At 29.8% G+C, this 18,920-nt stretch overlaps 1 pseudogene; it reads left to right on the top strand.

Moving 5' to 3' along the window:
* Positions 1 to 9,253: 9,253 nt before the first annotated feature.
* LOC114417857 lies at positions 9,254 to 10,080 on the top strand (annotated as a pseudogene).
* Positions 10,081 to 18,920: the final 8,840 nt, after the last annotated feature.

Below are 18,920 nucleotides of genomic sequence, written 5' to 3'. Positions count from 1 at the left end.
TAACATTCCTATGGTCCTCAAGTACAGCATATACATGATCTACAAATGATGGACTCGCAGGAGAAAAAGAGATAACATGCGCATATATATCTAGTAGTGGAAGTGTTTCCACTTGCCAAGAAGTTAAACAATTTTATTACTAGTGGCATGCAGGTTGATAGCTTGATACATGTTGCCCTTGTGGCTCTATTTCAATGTTTTAGCATCTATCCTCACATAAGCTAATAACTTACCGAAAGTGCATGCATTAAAGGAAGGATGAGGTTCATAATGAATCGTTTCTTCACCCCTTTTAGTTTTAGATCAGAACTAAAAAGAACATGCATTTGTTTTCTGCCACCGTAGGAATAATTTAATTAATTTCCTTTCCCTTCTCAATTCATACTTTTGTTATCCTTTAAAGCCAACATAAGCTATCTTCTATAATTAGCATTAATTAAGATTTCAGTTTTTCACATCTCACTTCTCTTACATTTTCCCCCCCGTGATTTTCCTCTTTCAGCATCTCTAGTCATATCTTCATTTGATAATTATATGAATAATTCATTTAAAATTGTCTCAACTAACACCTAAATGAAATAATTAAGATCGGAGATTAAATAAGAATATTTTATTAAGTTAATGGACTTTGACATGATCAAATAATGATTTTTAATCTATTACATATTAGCACAAAAAGATAACATATAGTTTTTTCCTTCTATATCAAAAATATTTTCAAATAAAAACAATTCTATTGTAATAAAATATAATCATGACGACAATCATTCTTAACCACACATAATATATAGTTTTATAACGGAGAGAGTACAATTTGTAGATTGTAACAGAAGTTTGAAATCTTTGTTCAGAAGGTGTATAATAAATATTAAAGCACGTGACACAAGATTATTAAAATTCCATGTCGTTCAATATAGTTTCTACGTTCTCATCATCAGCAACGATCATTAGTAATGCCACGCAGGTTAGGCTTGCTTTCATCACTCTACTATTTCTATTTCCTTCTATACATTTTTTAAATTTACAATACACAGGTTAAGAAATATAATTATTGTCATTTTTGTTTATATCAAATTATTTGTATTTTATATATATATATATATATATATATATATATTATCTTTCTTATTAATTTATTGCTCTATATTCTCTACACTAATGTTTCTCTTTCTTTCTTGTGTAGTGATAAACAGAAAAAGTTGTATTTAATAATATTATCCAAAACTCTCAGAACGTTAGATGGATATAGACACAAACTCTCGTCCACAAATAAAAAGAATAAGGAGTATACCGATTTTCTTAATTTTCATATAATTGAACTAGGGGCAATTAAGAGCTTATTGAATCCCCAAATTAACCAATAGATTGTGCTACCGAACGATGGAGACCCTCAAACCAAATACAAATATAAATGGGGCTATCTTTCCTTTTCAATTCATTGTCATATTTTTGAGAGAGGGATCAGCAACACAAGTTCTACACATGGAGTTACATCTTAAAGCTTAAGATTCTTATTTTAGAGCGTAGGAACTAGGAAGCTTCAAGCACACTGAAGCACTTACATATTCGTAACTGCGTTTTCGTAAATCTAGAAAGAATAATTAATCAAAAAGCAGTCAACAAAAAAACATCGTTACCTTTGAAAAGTGAGGACCAACCGTATGATTGGTTAAAGAAGAACATGGATCAGGTGAATTTGATTAGATATTAAAGCCTTTTAGCTTTTCCCGTGGACCCTATGATCACATCACATCTCATAGAATATTAATAACTTTGTGTGTGATTGTAATTTCTGAATCAAACAACTGTTATCACTCCAACCTACTGCAAACAATTTTTTTTTCAGCTAGATTTTGATGTTTTATATATTTATTATTTGATTTATCTCCATTGGTTTAATCCTTCATTGAAAATAATGTTGGTAGGATTTTAAATTGTGATTTTTTGTCTCATTTGCAAGTATACCAAGTTACATAAGTAGTATAAAACAATAAAATTGAGTATCAAATTCTACAAATATTATGCATGTACTCAGAGTTTTATATATATATATATATATATTAAATTAGTGATTCAAATCTAATCTTGTTCATTGATTAACTACAAGTATAAACTAAAATGAATTAACTACAAAGCAAGGAATATGAAGGTTGAGAAAAATAAATGCACGAAGTAGTGAGATGGTGTTGTGGTAATTTTAGGAATGTGTTGGGAGTTTTGCTTGCCAGAATTTCTCTTGATGTAATTTTAATGAATTTTTTTTTTCTTAACATTAATATGGTTATTATCCGCATTTATTAGTTTATTCTAACCAAAATCCTTCAAATGAAAGAACCTAAACCACTTAATATTGCTCTTAATCTCTTGGCGATTGATTACTAAATAATTTACATAAGAGAAGAGATGCATAAACAAACTAAAGAAAAGCATTTTATCCCTATATATGACTCACTTTAGATATTATTTCCAAGTTCTTAGCATACAAACATTTCCCAATATTTATATCCTAAAATAGTACATAAAAATGGATGATCAAATCATAAGTATGTAAATAAGCACATGAATGAATAATAATAACAATATATTATAAGATAGTTTAGAATCATTATATTAGAGAGTTTGGTTTGTAGAACTCCCAACAACGGATGATTTTTAGTCTCTTATTGTCATGAGAAAATTCAAAAATAAAGGTGGTGAAAGGGAAGAAAATGAAAGAAAAATGGATTGAAATGAATCAGCCAGATCTCTGGAAAATGGATTTTCCATGCACCGGCTGGTTGCTTTCCTCTGCTTCTTGCTAGTTTCTTCATGTCTAAGGAAATAAAATATGTTTCCTTTCCTTTTATATGTCTCACCAATCAATTGGCCAATCAGAACTCTCTTGTGCGCTTAGCACAACTCTCGCGCTGAACGTGCATGTTTAGCAAGATCAAGTGGTCACGCACTAAGCACAAGCTGCTCGCTTAACGCGCTTGCTCGTGACAGTTATCTTCCATTCTGACTCCTTGTGCTAAGCGGCTAGCTTGGGTTGAGCGGTTCTGACTCACTGAGCGAGGTCACGCTGAGCACGACACTTCTGTTCATTCATCCTCTTCCATGTCTCTGCTACAACTCAACTTTACACAAAATACAAGAAAAATTACTCTAAAATCATTGACTTTAATATCTTCTAAATAAAAACTCAAAAGAAGTTAAGTCTTATTGTTTTAACACAAAATAAACAATAAAATAAACAATAAAAGATAAGAAAATGAGATAATTACTATGTGATTTCAATATACAAATAACGTATGCATAGCACCTATCATGACTATTACTTTATAGTATTAAATTCCCGCTTAATGGAGGTGCAATATGCCTTGTTGCCTACTACCACTATTAAGACATTATGGTCACGTTGTAAATCGAGCTCTGGTTAATTTTTTTCTCGAAATTAATTTATTATCTCAATTATTTTTCTTTGAATAACTCTCCGTAAAAGAAAGGATTTAGATGGAGTGATGTTGTTCGATATTAGCTTGCCCCAAGATGAATTATGAAACAGATTTATGAAAAAAAAATATACATTCAGAGGATATAAAATTAATTTGATGATAAAGATAGGAGAAATAAATAGATCGTGACTTTGAACCTTAGTTTATTATCTACTATAAAATCTTTAACCTATAGAAAATACCATTTTAGCCTTAACTAAATTGTGTCATCAGTCCAATTGAAGGTCATTTTTGTCAATTCTCTCTTTTTTTTCAACTTTTTGAATTTCAAAATCCTCTCTTTCTCTCTCGTACACCATCTCAGCAAATGGATATTGTTGAAAAGATTTCAACAATTTTAAGCAGAATTTTGCCCTCATTTTGAATTTTGATAATATCCTCCACTCATCTCACAAAAACAGCATTGTCGCACCACCAGCGCCGTTTCGCATCATCTCCGACCAAAACTATCTCCTCCATCCTTCATCCACAGTAACCAAACTCTGACCACCACCAAACAGCATTGTTGCACCACCACCGTTGCGTTGCACTAACAGGTATTTCAATGTGACAGATCAAGTTTGAAATATTTGTCTTTTGTTGCTTCTTTCTTCTCATTAGATATAGACTTTTTATTTGATATACGTTCCAAATTTTTGTTGGTGTTTTTTAGTCTTGCTTTTGCTTCTTATATCATAAAAACAAATTCTACTTAAAATTGTTGAAATCTATTTTTCTTATGAGGTGTTTGACAAAATGTCTCACCCAAATTCTATTATGATTCCTAGCAAGTCTTAGGTTACAAAAATGCCTCACCCAAATGCCATTAAAATTGTTGACATATGCTTTTTAATCTTCTATATATACATGTGAATTCCCACCTCTTTTTTTAAAAAAATTCTCAAGACCTACTATTAAAGAAAGTTCAAAAATTTAACTCAAATTAAATGTGTTTTAATTCCTATGAAAAACTGCATCAACAATGGCACTAGAAAAGCATACATTTTGACACAGTACATCTCTTTGAAAGTCATGGGTTAGTTCCTTAGCAAGTTTTAATTTTTATTTTTTCTTTATTGTTGTTTTTTATTTCTACTTATTCAACAATTTTTTTTACTATGCATTGTCCAATGTTGATATAAGATAAATGGTACTAAATTGGAAATCAGTTGCTTCTCATGAGACTAAATAATTATTCTTGAAGGTTTATGTTACACACAATGGATAGTTTATATATACATATAACATTGGGTAGCTTATGAAAGATTTTTCTTTTCTAGATATGAGTAAGAGGTAGGTACGCATCGCTGTAATTAAGTTCAATTTTGTAATGTATTATGGGCATATTTGTTTTAAATTGTGTGATTTTTTTATTTTGTTTAATTATTGTTATTATTATATTATAGGCCCTAACGGAAGGTCCTTTAATTCAGCCGTGAAACTTTGCTGTGATGATGGGGTGAACACTGAGATTTTTAGTCTAGGTGAGTTTTATGCTTCAAATGATACAATTGTATCGTCGGATGAGTTTTGAAAATTTTTTACCTTTTTTTTCTTTCTAAATTCAAGTTTTTACCTTTTCTTTAGAAGATCAAAAAAATTTCATTTTCCTTTTTGGGTTATAAAAGAGGTTCGGGAAGTAGTGTGGCAAGGGAGGCCTAAGTGCAGACAGTGTAGCTTGGTTGCTGCTAGGATTTGAACCTAGGATCAATTGATCATGTAGTCTCTATCTCTAAGAGTCTTGGTATCACTTAGCAATAGTCATGAAAATGTAGTAGTGCCTTGGTGTAATTCCTGAACTAATCTATAGGTTCAGTTGGGGTCATTATATCAATAAGACCAACCAATTTAAATAAGCCTAGATTACATATCAGCGACAAATTATGGATATAATGTAACTAATGATTTATTATTCTTTGAATCCATTGCATTCACTATATTTAGTCAATATATGTCCTCTATTAAATGATAGGTGTTGTCAAGCAAAACAAAGATTTACATTGTTTTGGAGTTTGTTGATGGGGGAGAACTATTTGACAAAATATTAAGTCTGATTTACCTTTCTATTACACACATAAAATATATTCATGTTACACCACATATTAGTATTTTTATTTAGTTTTATCAATATTCTATACAGACAATCTTGCATCTGAGTACATACAATTCTTGGATTGTTTCTTTGATTTATAGGCTGCAAATGGGAGACTTAAAGAAGATGAAGCAATAAATCATTTCCAACAACTTATCAATGTTGTTGATTACTGCCATAGTAGAGGTGTGTATCACAGAGATTTGAAGGTCTTTCAACTTCCTTAATCTTTTCTCCCTAGCACCATAACTTTTAAATTTGATTGATAGCACTAATCAGGTTTTAATTATTTATAGTCATCTTCAATGTATTTTGTAGCCTGAGAATCTTCTAGACTAAAGTGGTGTCCTTAAAGTTTCAGATTTTGGTTTGAGTACACACTCATAGAAAGTAAGATGATTTCAGCCATACTGGATTGATATAGGTTTCATGTTATTTGATTTTTGATTTATACATTGTAGTTGCCTAAGGTTAAAATTTAGTTGATATAAAAAAATCTTTAATCATTATAGCATCTCACTAAAATTATTCAAGAGTATCAAACAACTCATAAATGATAGTTTATTTCTCTTTGAATATACATACATCTCATGATTTGTTTTAGATCATATTTGCTTGTAGCTAATTAACTTAACATAATGTTACAAGGTTAATTTCATAGTCATCTAGACTTGATTTTGGATAGTATCTTAGATGATATTTCATTTTTAGGTTTTCTAGTTTTGATATTAAGACAACCATTTTTGTTAGAAAGCTCTTGGTGCTATGGAAATGTTTGATCTTACTTTTCACTTGAGTTATCTACTTTAAGGGCAATTCATTTGCATATAGCTTTGGGAATCACATTCTTCAAATTCTTACATAATGCAGGAGGATGAACTACTCCACACTTGAAGGAGCTTAAGGATTTGCAGAAGGATCCTCTCACGTCATGTAGGTTAGCTTCTCGATCCCTTCCTCAATTACATGTGTTTATAAATGTGCCAAAAAAGGTATTTGACTTATCAATATATATTATAGATGTTATAGTTTACAGATGCAAACAATACATGCTCTTCATTCTGTTACATGTTTCTTTTTTCACTTTCTCAACTGAGTGTGGCAACACTTTGTGTTTGTATTTTGTTCTTTAGAAATTCTCCATACATGGTCTTCATTTATTTTGTTCAATATATATTTCTACATGTGTATCTGTTTGGTATGAAGATTAAATTGGATTGAGCTTATGCAGTGTTTGTCTAAGTTGGGTATTCCCAACTTCCACTTTCTTAATATTTTAAAAATTAGTACTAAGTTTTTCCTATTTCTTTTTCCAAGTTTATCTTTCTCTTCCCATTTCTTTTCGGAATCTGTTTTTGTATTTGGTAATAAAGGAAGATGAGAAAACACGATTTATTCAACAAAATGTTGGTATCAATTTGAAGTACGATGATGACAACTTAAGAGTTCTCTACTTTTGGTAAGTCTTTCCATTTCTTTTTACAACTATTTGCTAGTATAGAATAAATTTATATATAAATATGGATATCCTTTTCTCTATATACATGGTTCATTCCTCTTCTCTCCCTTTTTCCTCTTTTTTTTCATCTATTTTTTTCTTTTAATATTTCATTCATATGATTTTATTTGTTTTTGTTGTTCCATTGATTTTTGGTGTGGCTTGATTGATGGATTATGGAGAAATAACTAAATATTTATTTGATTTTATTTTGTATTACTTTGTGGGATGAAAGCTACGTGTTTGGTTAAATGCCCAAATGTACATTGAGATTTACTTTGGCTATGCAGAAAAGATTTCTACTCATTTGTTCTTTTAATGTTTTATCTGGATAATGTTATACGAGTCTTTGTACATTTTGTTTGAATGATATTGTTTTTTTTATTAATTTTAAACTGATTTATGAGTTACAAGTTATGTGTTTGATCTAATGCCCAAATGAACTTTGAAATTTTCATTGGCAAGCTTTATTGGTTGGTTTTTTTAAATACTGACGTTACATTTGGTGCATACTCACTATCACACTACATTCAAAATATGGTCATTTAAAATGTGTCTGATTTTTTTGTGCTTAATATCTATATCTTTTTGCTTTGCAGGTTTTTCTGGAAAAAAAGAATGGAAGAAGAAAGGAAGTGTCTGAGTATCTTTTGGCTTTGTTTAGTTAACTTCTTTCTTTCATGGTATTTCATTTCTCTTATTTTTATGATTTTTTTTCATATGAAAATAAGGACTTGGACTGCTATACTACAATATGATAAAAGAAACATATATATAATTTGTTTTTTAATGGATAATTTGGTTTTTGTTAATTAGAAATCTAATTATTTTTTGTATGTTTTGTAATTATTATATTTCAGGTAGTAACGGTTTGAAGTTTCTTGGTTTGGTCTAAGATAAACAAACTATTGCTCTAGAAACCCATCAACTCAATTTTTTCTTTCACGGTATTTCAGTTCTATTATTTTTATGATTTTTTTTCATATGAAAATAGGGACTTGGACTGCTATATTACAATATGATAACAGAAACATATATATAATTTGTATTTGTTTGGTCATGTTATATTTTTTGAATGCACAATTTGGTTTTTCTTAATTAGAAATCTAATTATTTTTTGTATGTTTTAATTACTATATCTGAGGTAGTAAGGGTTTGAAGTTTCTTGATTTGGTCTAAGATAAATAGACTATTTCTCTACAAACCCATTAGCTCAATTCTACTAAATATCCAAATGTTGATACATATGGTTTAACTTTTTTTAGTGGACAAGTTTAGAATGATATATGATTTTTGGACTCTATTATCTGTGTTTTATTTCTCAGTTATTTTGTTTTCTTTTCTTTAAAGCTTAGGTATGGAAGAGGTTGTAGAAGTTTAGATTAATTTTTTTTACAGCCCCACGACAGAAAACTGGAGAGCAAGATATGAAGGCAGAGTAATTAGAGAAACTAACAAAACTAGAAGATTGGTGTAAACAAATTCTTATTATTACTTTCTTGATAAGGGTATGCATTTTGCCGGTATTTTTAAGTACATATCTTTTTTTATTGAAGAAAAAATTAAAATTGTAAAGTACTGATTTCTTTATATTTGTAACTGTGGGTCAAAGACCAAGTCAGAATTAAGAACAAACATGAGCTTTAGCTTCATTTGACATGTTACATTAGAAAAATATTTATCAATCCACTACCCAAATTAGAGGATTGACTCGAAAAATTGGGTGGATACATGCAACCAATTATCTAGCCTTCACAGCTAATATGGTAATTTTCTTGATTTGTTTTTACATGGATATTTATCCGTGTTTGTTTTCGTGGATTGATGAGATAACATCATTATCCTAGGCAAAACAACCGCATCTAATGATGTTATTACTATAATTTTTCTAATTGAAATGGGATATTTTTTTATTGGAGGTCTCTCAATAGGTGACTTCATTATTCTTTAATGCTAGAAGATAGTTTTAGTTGTCTTTTGGGGAGTTATTTGGAAATAATCAAGTGATTGAGTGGTTGAAAGGATTTACAATATGGTATAAGAAGCAAACTTGGTGTGTATTTTTCCATCCTATATTGTTGTATATTTTAAAGAAACATGATCAATCTGTAGCATTTTGCAGATTAAGTATTCTATTCTTGTATGTAGATCTTCATGATGAACCTTTCTGCTCCTTTTATCTATGAGTTCTTCAAGGGTGCACTGGACAATGTTCTGCCGCAAGGATCCTTCTCTGTTAAATTCAAAGAAAGAAAATTTTACATATTGATCTTAATAATGTTCATTTTAGGATTCAAATATATGGACTACGTTTTTGGAAATGAGACTGAAGTAAGAACATTTTCTAAAGCTCAAGGTTGGGAGGTAATCATTAATTAGCAGGTCTGAAGACTTAGAGTTTTGTTTAAGTTTTAATTTGTTATGTATTTTGACTTTTTTTCCTATTGTTCTATTGAGCAGATGGATAATGTTGAGGAAATAACTTTTAAGATTTCTTAGTTGTCAAAAGCATCTGAAAAACATAAAAGGATTACCATTATCACCCAAGGTGCAAATCTTGTTTGTGTTGCAGAGGATGGGAAAATGAAATCATACCCTGTGATACTATTACCTAAAAACAAATTAGTTGATACAAATGGAGCAAGTACAAACTTATTGCTTTTAGTATTTAAATGTTAAAGTTATGTGTGCAATTAAGTTTATGGGCAATTGGTGTGCTCATAAAATGCTTTGAATAGTAAATCATAGTCATGCAACCAATACATAGATATTGCATCTTGATGATAGTGCCAAGCTAGATTTTGATTTTGTATATTCTAAATGTTTGTTGAAACTTAAAAAATTGATAATGTTATGTACTTATATTCTTTTGTTTTTGGAGGAGATGCTTTTGTGGGAGGATTTCTTTCACAATTGGTTAAGCAAAAGCCCATTGAAGAATGTGTGAGAGTTAAGCACTCAATGTTATCATCCAAAGGTCGGGTTGCACATACCCAGAAAAGCCTGATTTTCATTAAGTGATTCCTCCTTTATTGTTACTGCTATGAATTATTATTATTATTTTATTATCATTGAGACGGATTTTAATAGACACACTTTAACTGGTGTTGGGGTTTTTTAATCCCCGACTAGGGAAAACAGTGTGAAAAAGTTGAGGTTGATTTGTCACACTCAATTAGGACGGGAATTTGTCAAAATTGGAGTACTCCACAAGATTGATTTGTTTCTTTTATACATTGCTAAGTTTTTGGAATTGAGGGTTGATCCTTAGTTAATTTGAATGCAATCCATTCTTATGCGTTTATTTATTGTACTTTTATTTATTCATATTTTATTTATTCTAAAAATATATATTGTCCACTGGAGTTTAGAATAACAATTTATTATAATATAGATGACCTAAGATTATAATTTTATGACATTCAATTTAATTACATTTATAATTAGTTTTAAATTTAAAATTAGACAAAAAATATGTAAAAACATATTATTACGAACTAACCACCATTTCAGTAGGCTAAAATAGTGTTCTTTTACTACCACCGAGGTTTAAAAAATATAAATACAAATATTGTACATCAATAATACTATTTTATATTATCCTTAATATCTGATTGATAACTTTAACTAATTTATTTTACTATTGGTTGAGTCTATTGAGCTAAAGTTTATCATCACATGCATATCACCAATGTCTTAATTGGTATTTTCATGATTAAGTTATGCAACTCCTACTGCACTTTTAATTATATATTACAACGTTATAAATAATAAAATATAATAATAACTATATTTAAATTATATATTTACGTTCAACTTATTGTCATTCCTATATCTATTAAAACTTTAATACACCCCAACTAAGGTCTATTTTGTATTATTAATTTCTATTATTAATTTATCTCAAATTGTAATTTTTCTAATATTAAAAAAAAAGTTTACTTCTTAATCTAATCACGATTTCACTACTAAAATAAAAAAATATATATATAGCAGAGCCTAACGGAGCAACTCGTGCGCACGGACGGGTTACTCACCAGTTATTTCTCTAAATCAATTGTCATTAGCTATTAATATTAATACCTTCAGTCGCTAAATGCCATTGTTAACATTAACATAGGCTATATTTATGGGATGCTCGGGATGGGCTTTATCGAGTGACATATGGCCCAGGGCCTCCGAAAAGTAATGTTATCCTATTCTAAAATAAAACACTATAAATTTACTCCAAGCCGAAGTTGTTTTTCTATATCACAGCTATAAAAAAGTGGTTTTCATATATCTAAGTACATTGTAATAATCTTGTCTTAAGTTAGACAGTGTCGGGACATGCTAGGTGCACCCAGCAACATTGCTGGTGCACCCAGCAATTAGGTGAATGGGCAAAATTGCATTTGCGTTAAAAAAAATAATTTCTTCTTTCGGAAGAAGGTTCTTTCGAAAATCTTCCGGAAGAAGAATTTGTGTTCTACCGGAAGAACCTTTTTTCGGAAGCTTTCCGGAAGAACCTTCTTTCGGAAGAAGGTTCTTCCGGATGAACAATTTGTTCTACCGGAAGAACCTTCTTTCGAAAATTTTCCGGAAAAAGGTTCTTCCGGATGAACAATTTGTTCTACCGAAAGAACCTTCTTCCGGTAGCTTCTCCGGAAGAAGGTTCTTTCGGTAGAACAAATTTTTCATCCGAAAGAACCTTCTTCCGGAAAAGTTACCGGAAGAACTTCTTCCGGTAACTTCTTCAGAAGAAGGTTCTTCTGATAGAATAAATTATTTTACCGGAAGAACCTTCTTCTGAAAGAAGGAATTATTTTTTTAATACAAGGGCAATTTTGCCCATTCACCTAATTGCTGGGTGCACCTAGCATGTCCTGACAGTGTCAACTTTGTCAACGCTTCAACTTAGCAATTTTGGATTGGCCTCCATCTATTGGGCTAGCTTGATTGAAACATGGCTATTGTATTGTATAACCTATTATTACATCATGCACCTTTCATTACATTTCAAAAAAAACTTATTGTAGAATGCAAATTTGTATTTCAAAATGTAACGGGAAGTGTTTGATGTAATAATGAAAGTTTAGGATATAAATGCCTTGAAATATTGGACCTCAGTCCATTTCACATAAGAAATAATATAGTAATATGTACCCAAGGAACGAATGACATTTTTGTAAAAAAATAACATAAACAATATGCGCATAATAACTTCAAAAACCCTTACGTTAAAAGTTATCAAATTAAGATAAATATTATCGAGCTAGTTGATGGAATTCAGATTCCATACAGTTAAAATCAGTGTATTTGGTGCATTTAAGTAAATCAGAATGATAAAATGGAAAACAGACAGCTTAACTTTTCATCTCATGAAATCAGATTAAAAAGCAAATTTAGAATCTAATCTATCGTATCTTTTTTATCAAATGTTCCCAGTACTGACCACACGAATTACATGTACCTTTTGTTAATTGCACCTTTCACTGACCACACGAATTATATTTTAGTTGATGCCAAACCAAGGTATCTTTCATTGATTTTTTTACACAATTGCACCTTTTCATTATTTTTATACACCAGAGTATCCCTCTTTCACAATTATATACACAATTATTCGTTTTTAACTGTAGTCACTGTGAATTCGAGAATGGGGGATTCGAATTCACACTTGTTTTTCCAAATGACTTTTTGCATCCCTTCAGAATTCGGTAATACCAAACCCAAATTCTAAACGCATTATTTTTTTATTTTTCTTTTTTTAACTCTTTCTTTATATATTTTGTTTAAATTTTTTAATAGTATTAATAAAATAATAGTAATTAGTAATATTACTAAATATTATATTTAATAATATATATAAATATAATAATTGTTAAATATTAACCTATAATGTAACTAATTGAATTAATAATTAGTAATATTTTTTAAAAATTATTTTATTACAACATTCAAATAATATCATGAGTAGAGACAAATACCTTTGAGTCCCTAATTCACACCTTGTTTTTTACTTTTTGCAGACTTCCGTTTAGAATTTGATATTTCCAAACTCAAATTCTAAACAAGTTTTTTTTTTTGATTATTTTTATTTTCTAATTTTTTTAATTAATTAGTAATATATTTAATTATTCTATTTAATAATATAATTTTTAATATATAATGTAACTAATTAACTAATTGTAAGAATAATTATGAATAATTACTTATATTTAAAAAAAATTGACAATAGATAGGTAAATAATATTATGAGTAGATATAAACACTGACAAAATAAATAATTAGCATTTGTGATAATTTGTAGACACAAACAAGAACAACATAAGTTATTAAACATTTCAACAACAATTTAATGGGTACGTTGACGACTTTGACTTGTGTTTCTCCGATTATTTGGACATTTGTTTTTGGAAGGACCAACAGTTCTGCACAATGAATAACGCTTTAGTTGCTCCCTTTCTCTTTGGTCCATTCCAATGTGTATACGGGTTGATCTTGGGCGACCCTTTTTTTCCTCTGCATTTCTCGATCATGACGCATAATTGGTCCTTCATATTTTGGCCAATATGATGCATGTTTCATTTGGTCAAATGATCCATTGGAAACATTGGACACATAATTGAGCTTGAAAACATCATTGATTAATTATTTGTAATCAATATGAACATACATACATGCTACAATTGTATCTGAATATGGCATGTGTACATCAATTTTTTTCTAGAAGATGTCGTTGTCTTGGATTTAGCGATTCTTCCACTATGAAAATATTACTTTGCCTATTGAACTCAATTACACGCATGGAGTTAGCCTTTTTTTTCTTCGGGCTCAATGATGTTGTCAACATTGTCTACCAATTCTTTATCTGGTGCCATCATTGTTATGGCTTCCCTGCCCCTCTTGACAAAGTATTTGTTGCATCTTTCATAAGTACTATTGACCAACACAAAGATTGGGAGACTCATTGTTTCTTTCAACATTGAATTCATGGCCTCAACAAGATTGGTTGTCATGTGACTCCATTGTCGCCCACTGTCCCAACCAGTAGTCCATTTTTCTTTTGGGATCTTCTCTAGTCATTCAATCGCTTGCTTATTTTCTTTCATTACATTGTTGAAGTAATAAGAAAATTTGGGCTCAATCATGGTGTACCCTAACAAAGCTAGCTTTGCTCAAGTAGCAAAGCTTAGGCACTTCAAGATTGATTAGCATTTTGTAACCGAGCTCGCAGAAAGATGAATACCTAAGACACATTTTCCACCTTCTAGTGGGAGAATGCACAATAATGTTAAAAGACGTGGCACTTCAACTAGGACTACGTGTCGATGGAAAACAAGTGATTGGACCAACTTATTTAGGCTAGGAAGACATGTGTCATTCTTATCTAGGTGTTTTTCCACTAAGGCAATGCGATAGTAGGGTTGGTGATCAAACTAAAATAGTTGCGTGACAATGTCACCTTTACCATAACAACAATTAGAAACCCATCACAGATCATACATTCTTGGATTGATTGGGTGAAAGGATATTCATGCTTGATAAAACAAATAACAAAGTTCACCTAATGTATTTAACTCTATTAAAAAATCTTAGGCATGCAGGTAGATATAGTTGGGGCTCCGCTTGTTTAGCTGCACTCTATAGATAAATGTGTCTGACAACAAAAGTTGATGCTAGATTCATAGGTGGGTGTACATCATTGTTATAGTTTTGAGGATGATATCGTATTTCATTCGTTGCACCATAATGCAATAGACAACCAATGTATCCACTAGTACTTAAGTGGAGCGAGCATGAGTTACATTTTGCTTGAACTTCTCACGCTGATGTTATTGATTTCAAAGAAAGAAATAATTACATGAGCCATGGTTAGGTATAATTTATGACAATTATGTATAAATTAATATTACAGAACTTAATGATGTTTCATACATTGTAATAATATTATTTAATATTACAGTTTCTTGGGATGTCATATCTTCCTTATGTCCAAACAATGTCACCGCAAGCATTTAATGATTCACACATGGATTGCATGCACTGCATTTGTTTACTATGTAGTGGTTGTCTGGCAACAAACAGGCCAAGTGAAGCTCCAATTCGATTTATGCCAGGATGTATTGAAACCACTGAAAAACTTAAGTAAATTACACAAGGTGGACATGTGGAAACATTGACGAGAACGGGAAAAAAACTTGCTAAGTGAATAAGGTTCTAGAATGAAATACAAGAAAAAGTCTTGTAGGGCAACCTATGCAGGGACTTGTAAATCACACCCCTGAATACCTTCAATGGTACCGTATTAATTTGGTACAACCAAGGAACATAAATCCACAACCCAACAACAATGATCCAGATGACATGTTGAACGAAGACCTTGAAGCACATCATCATCATCAACAGTGTGCACGAATGTGTAATGCACCTCCACAACAAAATACATCTGTTACTGACACCATGCCCAATTATGACATGGAGCCACCTTTTCAATTTTTTGCATTGTCTCCGTCCGAATAACAATCATATGCAACATTTGAAAATGATCCACAATTGTTTACATCCAAAGCTACAAAATTTTACAACAATTTGTTTGGTGCAAATCTAGGAACCCTAGAGTCAGTTGTTGTATATATGTAAACATTGTATCCCCGAAACAAGGGTGATAGTTTGTCATTGAATGAGAGACATGTGAGTTTTACTCCACCATCATTTAGTTTATATATCACTCAGGATTTTGATCAACCACATAATGAACTTGTTGACAATGGACAAGAACAAGAACAAGAACAAGAACAATCTTGCCAAAATCTATGTTGCATGAGGAAGCCTAAATGTTGTGCTACTGGATCCTACTTTGGCGATTAATTGTTTATTTTGCTTTTGTTTTTAGCAACTAGGGGATTGAAAAATCATTGTTAGTATTTTTTGTTTATGTAATTTACTTATGTTAATATGTTAATTTGTTGCTATTCAAAATTTATTGGCAAAGTTTCTCAACACCTATTTGAATCATTTTTAGGGGAAAAAATCACCTTTGCTTCAGGCAACTTTTGACACTTATATATGGTAATGTGTATTAGTTATTTTAGTCCAAATAAAGATTTTTTCCCATAGCTTTCATATTGATGAAGCCGATGATAAAACTCTAAGAACTCCAATCAACCTAAAAATACATAATAAAGTATCCAAAACAAGAAAAATTGCCTTTGCTTCAAAATTTCATTCCATGGGGGAAACTTTTGACCCTTGTGTGGTTATGTGTATCCATTATTTTGGTTCAAATAATAATTCATTCCCATAATTTTCATGTTAATGAAGTTGATAATTCAACTTTCAAGACTCCAATCAATCTATAAATGCATAAAAAAATGCTCAAAAATAAGAAAAAATCACCTTTACTTCAAAATTTCATTCCATGAGGATAACTTTTTGCACCTATATGATTATATATATTAGTTATTTTTGTTCAAATAATGATTCATTCCTATAATTTTCATGTCAATGAAGTCAATAATACAACTTTCAAGTAAAAATGCATAAAAAAGTGCCCAAAAACATAAAATAATCTCATCTCAACACTAATATTTGTTTTCATGTTTCACGATGTTACTATTAACCTGTTATAAATCCTCTAGAGTTTCATCTTTTGTGGCAGAAACGTAGTAGTTGAGATAACACAGATAACAATCAACAACCCAAAACGCATTGACGTTAACGATGTTACTATTTACCCGTCACAAATCCTGCATAGTTTCATTTTTTTTTTGTGACAGAAAGTAGTGGCAAAAATAATACAGACAACAATCAATGACTCATAATGCATTAATATGAATGAGGTTACTATTCATCTGTTAGGAATCCTGCACAGCTTCATCTTTTGTAACAAATAAGGTATAATTAAGATAACATCGACGACAACCAACGACCCATAATGCATTGTTAATTTTATTAGTGTTTGTCTCTACTCATAATATTATTTATTTGTTGGGATACACTATTTTTAAAAAAATATTACTAATTATCAATAATTATTATTTCAATTAGTTATATTATATGTTAATATTTAACAATTATTTTATTTATTTATATTATTAAAATATAATATTTAAAATATTACTAATTATTATTTTATTTGTATTATTAAAAAAATTAAACAAAATATACAAAGAAAGAATTCAAAATAAAAAAGCAAAATAAAAAAAAAAAAACACGTTCAGAATTAGTTTTGGTATTAACGAATTCTGAAGGGGATGCAAAAAGTAATTTGGAAAAACAAGTGTGAATTCGGGTACCTCATTCCCGAATTCACAGTGACTACACTAAAGAGGGATAGTTATGTATATAATTGTGAGAGAGATACTTTGATGTATAAAAAAGTGAAAAAGTATAATTGTGTAATAAAAATCTCTTTTCTTTCTTTTATTCTTTTCTGGCTGGGATGGAACCTACTGGCTACAAGGCTACATGTCTTTATTCGTTTGAAATAAGCATAAAATAATTTCAGAATAAAAAAAAAACATAATATAACTCATGCACTAGACAACAGGTTTTTGAGCAGAGTTTGGGTGTGCAGAGTGCTGGAATACTTTCATCACTAATTAGGTGTTATATATATTCAATGAAATTCTATCAGCAAAGTTAATTTTCATTAAATACATAAATTAGATATATTAATATTTCCAATCTTTTCAACAATGTTTTTTAAAAATAAAAAAGATAATAAAATAAAAATTACTATGAATAATTTAAAAAAGAAACTTCAACTAGCCTCTAATAATACACCAGATAACATTTAAAGGCAGCAATTGAAAAATATATATAATATTCATCTCAGAATCCAACAGTTATGCTCAAGGAAAAGATCTATATTTTGATTAAAAAAAAATATGTAAATGATTCTTTTACTGATCAAAAAATGATTCTTAGTTAGAGGCTGCTGCAATTAATATTTTTTGTAATCAATATTAAATTTAGAAAGAATAGTTTCATAACTTTAAGAACAACTATAAATTTCTGAAACAAAACAGGCCTCTCAACTCAATCCACCCAACATTCTTCTATGTACTGTCATTGGTTCAAACCTTCTTGGAAGAGTCAGTATTGGTTTAGGATCAGGTAATCTGCATCCTGAGGTTTAGAAACAATATGTTTATATATCGGGGGTAATCCTTGGGATGTAGATTACCACTTCCTTATGTAATGACCAATATCAATTAAGAGCATTAGAACATCAGTTCAACAAAATCAATATCCTCCTTTACTTCAAGAGTTTAGTTTATTCTCTAGTGTTTATTCTATTTGATTATACAGCTATTGGAGTTCCTTAATTTATCGGATAGCTCGTTTACCCGATGAAACCAGAGTTTCTACTGTGTTCCTATGAATAATGAACCACTACATGCTTAACAGGTAAAAGATGCTCTATATTTATAAGAGTGATACGGGTGAATTTTAACCATAAAATTATATATATATATATATATATATATATATATATATATATATATATATATATATATATATATATATATAAAAGATCAAGATTAGAAATTTATCAGTGATTCTTCTTTTAAGATATCCTTTAAATAATTTCTAATGCTAACCACTTATGTGAAATCCAATGTTTAAGATTTGATTATCTTATCTCTCATTATAAATAAAAAAATGTATAGAGAGAGAGAGCTAATAAATAGTATAGTGTAAAAAACTTTAAATTATATATAGATAATTAAGACTTAATGTAATATACTATTTAAAAAAATTATGTAACTTTAATTCAAAAATTCACATTTTAATATTAACCATTTATGTAAGATCTAATAGTAAATATTCATTTTTCTTACTCTTGTATAAAAAAGACTCTCACGTA

Source organism: Glycine soja, chromosome 7 (genome assembly GCF_004193775.1).
Source record: "Glycine soja cultivar W05 chromosome 7, ASM419377v2, whole genome shotgun sequence".
NCBI lineage: Eukaryota > Viridiplantae > Streptophyta > Magnoliopsida > Fabales > Fabaceae > Glycine > Glycine soja.
The sequence above is the reverse complement of the archived record's forward strand: the minus strand, read 5'-3'. Positions and strand labels throughout refer to the sequence as shown.